The sequence below is a fragment of the Heptranchias perlo genome, chromosome 30 (genome assembly GCF_035084215.1).
Source record: "Heptranchias perlo isolate sHepPer1 chromosome 30, sHepPer1.hap1, whole genome shotgun sequence".
Lineage (NCBI taxonomy): Eukaryota > Metazoa > Chordata > Chondrichthyes > Hexanchiformes > Hexanchidae > Heptranchias > Heptranchias perlo.
This window is the reverse complement of record NC_090354.1, coordinates 256,794-260,332: the sequence shown is the minus strand read 5'-3', so window position 1 is coordinate 260,332 and position 3,539 is coordinate 256,794. Positions and strand designations below refer to the sequence as shown.

At 56.9% G+C, this 3,539-nt stretch overlaps 1 protein-coding gene across 2 annotated transcripts in view; it reads left to right on the top strand.

Moving 5' to 3' along the window:
* Nucleotides 1-1,469: 1,469 nt before the first annotated feature.
* The window catches only part of psmc3ip (PSMC3 interacting protein), a 36,238-nt gene continuing 34,168 nt past the window's right edge, over nt 1,470-3,539 (top strand). The window contains exon 1 of one of the 2 annotated variants that reach the window (XM_067969292.1): nt 1,470-1,551. The gene's annotated coding sequence lies outside the window, so the exon portion shown is untranslated. Of the gene's footprint in view, nt 1,579-3,539 lie in introns of both variants that reach the window. The other variant, XM_067969293.1, reaches the window with a different exon arrangement.

Below are 3,539 nucleotides of genomic sequence, written 5' to 3'. Positions count from 1 at the left end.
CATTTCAGAATCAACCACATTGCTGTGGGTCTGGAGTCACATATAGGCCAGACCGGGTAAGGACGGCAGGTTTCCTTCCCTAAGGGGCATTAGTGAACCAGATGGGTTTTTAATGACAATCCAGTAGTTTCATAGCTACCGTTACTGATACTAGTATTTTAATTACAGATTTTATTTAATTAATTGAATTTTTAATTAATTAAATTTCCAAGCTGCCGTGGCAGGATTTGAATTCATGACTCCGGATTACTAGTCCAGTAACATAACCACTATGCTACCGCACCCAATATATCACAGGTTGCTGAGGGAAGTAAGTGTGGAAGTAGAGGAGACTCTGGCCAGAATCTTTCAATCCTTACCATATATGGGGGCAGTGCCAGAGGACTGGTGGAATGCAAATATTACACCCTGTTGAAAAAAGGGGCGAGGGACAAACCCGGCAATTTCAGGTCAGTCAGCCTAATGGAGGTGGAGGGAAAACTTCTGGGGACCATAATCCGGGACAAAATTAATTGTCACGTAAGAGCATAAGAAATAGGAGCAGGAGTAGGCCATGCAATCCCTCGAGCCTGCTCCGGCATTCAATAAGATCATGGCTGATTTTCGACCTCAACTCCACTTTACTGCCCGATTTCCCCATATCCATTGATTCCCTTAGAGTCCAAAATCTATCAATCTCAGTCTTGAATATACTCAATGACTCAGCATCCACAGCCCCCTAGAGTGGAGAATTCCAAAGATTCACAACCCTCTGAGTGAAGAAATTTCTCCTCATCTCAGTCCTAAATAGCTGACCCCTTGTCCTAAGACTATGCCCTCTAGTCCTAGACTTTCCAGCCAGGGGAAACAGCCTCTCAGAATCTTATATGTTTCAATGAGAGCGCCTCTCATTCTTCTAAACTCCAGAGAGTATCGGCTCATTCTACTCAATCTCTCTCATCCCAGGAATCAATCTAATGAACCTTTGTTGCACTGCCTCTAAGGCAAGTATATCCTTCCTTAGATAAGGAGACCAAAACTGTACACAGTACTCCAGGTGAGGTCTCACCAAAGCCCTGTACAATTGGAGCAAGACTTCCTTACTCTTGTACTCCAACCCCCTTGCAACAAAGGCCAAAGTACCATTTGCTTTCCTAATTGTTTGCTGTACCTGCATGTTAACTTCCTGTGTTTCATGTACAAGTGTAAGGACTTGCACAACACCAGGTTATAGTCCAACAGTTTTATTTTAAATCACAAGCTTTCGGAACTAGGCTCGAAAAGGGTTAATTAGTTCAAGCTTTAGTTGAAGGTATTGTACTATAACAGGCTGCTTTTAAATTAACTTACTGCAACTGCAGGCAATAAAGTCATTAGAATCTCATTACAAACTATAAACGGCAAACAAACTGTCTGGGGGGGGAGGGGGTCGGAACTACATCGGGGGGGGGGGAGGGGGTCGGAACTATACTCGGGGCTCTCAGTCTGCACACTGCGGCTGCGCGGCGTCTCCGGAAGTTCCTTGGCGATTCAAAAAGGGTAAAATTCAACACCGAAACATCGCGAAAAAAGGTAAAAAAGCGAGTGAGAGAAATGAGGGTGAGTGAGGGAACAGTGAGGAAGAGGGGGGGGGAAGAGTGAGGGAAGAGGTGAGGGAAGAGGGGGGGGAAGAGGGGAGGGAAGAGTGAGGGAAGAGGGGGGGGGGAAGAGTGAGGGAAGAGGGGGGGGGGAAGAGTGAGGAAGAGGGGGGGGAAGAGTGAGGGAAGAGGGGGGGGGGAAGAGTGAGGGAAGAGGGGGGGGGGAAGAGAGTGAGGGAAGAGGGGGGGGGGAAGAGTGAGGGAAGAGGGGGGGGGGAAGAGTGAGGGAAGAGGGGGGGGGGAAGAGTGAGGGAAGAGGGGGGGGGAAGAGTGAGGGAAGAGGGGGGGGGAAGAGAGTGAGGAAGAGGGGGGGGGGAAGAGGTGAGGGAAGAGGGGGGGGGGGGAAAGAGTGAGGGAAGAAGGGGTGGGGGGGAAGAGTGAGGGAAGAGGGGGGGGGGAAGAGTGAGGGGAAGAGGGGGGGGGGGAAGAGTGAGGGAAGAGGGGGGGGGGGAAGAGTGAGGGAAGAGGGGGGGGGAAGAGTGAGGGAAGAGGGGGGGGGAAGAGTGAGGGAAGAGGGGGGGGAAGAGTGAGGGAAGAGGGGGGGGAAGAGTGAGGGAAGAGGGGGGGGGAAGAGTGAGGGAAGAGGGGGGGGGGAAGAGTGAGGGAGAAGAGGGGGGGGGGAAGAGTGAGGGAAGAGGGGGGGGGGGAAGAGTGAGGGAAGAGTGAGGGGGGGAAGAGTGAGGGAAGGGGGGGGGAAGAGTGAGGGAAGGGGGGGGGGAAGAGTGAGGGAAGGGGGGGGGGAAGAGTGAGGGAAGAGGGGGGGGAAGGAGTGAGGGAAGAGGGGGGGGGGAAGAGTGAGGGGAAGGGGGGGGGGGAAGAGTGAGGGAAGAGGGGGGGGGGAAGAGTGAGGGAGTGGGGGGGGGAAGAGTGAGGGAAGAGGGGGGGGGGAAGAGTGAGGGAAGGGGGGGGGGGAAAGAGTGAGGGAAGGAGGGGGGGGAAGAGTGAGGGGAAGAGGGGGGGGGGAAGAGGAGTGAGGGGGAAGAGGGGGGGGGGGAAGAGTGAGGGAAGAGGGGGGGGGGGAAGAGAGTGAGGGAAGAGGGGGGGGGGAAGAGTGAGGGAAGAGGGGGGGGGAAGAGTGAGGGAAGAGGGGGGGGGGGAAGAGTGAGGGGAAGAGGGGGGGGGAAGAGTGAGGGAAGAGGGGGGGGGAAAGAGTGAGGGAAGAGTGGGGGGGGAAGAGAGTGAGGGAAGAGGGGGGGGGAAGAGAGTGAGGAAGAGGGGGGGGGAAGAGAGTGAGGGAAGAGGGGGGGGGAAAGAGTGAGGGAAGAGGGGGGGGAAGAGAGTGAGGAAGAGGGGGGGGGAAGAGAGTGAGGGAAGGGAGAGGGGGGGGAAGAGGAGGAAGAGAGTGGAGGAAGAGGGGGAGGGCAAGAGACGTGAGGAAGAGGGGGGGAGGAAGAGAGTGAGGGAAGAGGGGGGGGGAAGAGAGTGAGGGAAGAGGCGTGGGGGCAAAGCGATGAGGGCCAGAGGGTGGGCGAATAGAGTGAGGAAGAGGGGGGAGAAGAGGGGGGGGAAGTGAGGGGAAGAGGGGGGGGGTAGTGAGGGAAGAGGGGGGGGAGTGAGGGAAGAGGGGGGGGAGAGTGAGGGAAGAGGGGGGGGAGAGTGAGGGAAGAGGGGGAAGTGAGGAAGAGGGGGGGGAGTGAGGGAAGAGGGGGGGGGAGTGGAGGGAAGAGGGGGGGAGTGTGAGGGGGGGGAGTGGGGGGAGAGTGAGGGAAGAGGGGGGGAAGTGGGGGAGAGTGAGGGGAAGAGGGGGGGTGGGGGAGAGAGTGAGGGAAGAGGGGGGGAGTGGGGGGAGAGTGAGGAAGAGGGGGGAGGGACGTGAGCGGAGAGGGGGGGAGGGAAGAGGGGGGGAGGGAAGAGGGGGGGGGAGAGGGGGGGGGGAAGAGTGAGGGAAGAGGGGGGGAGGAGAGAGAGTGAGGGAAGAGGGGA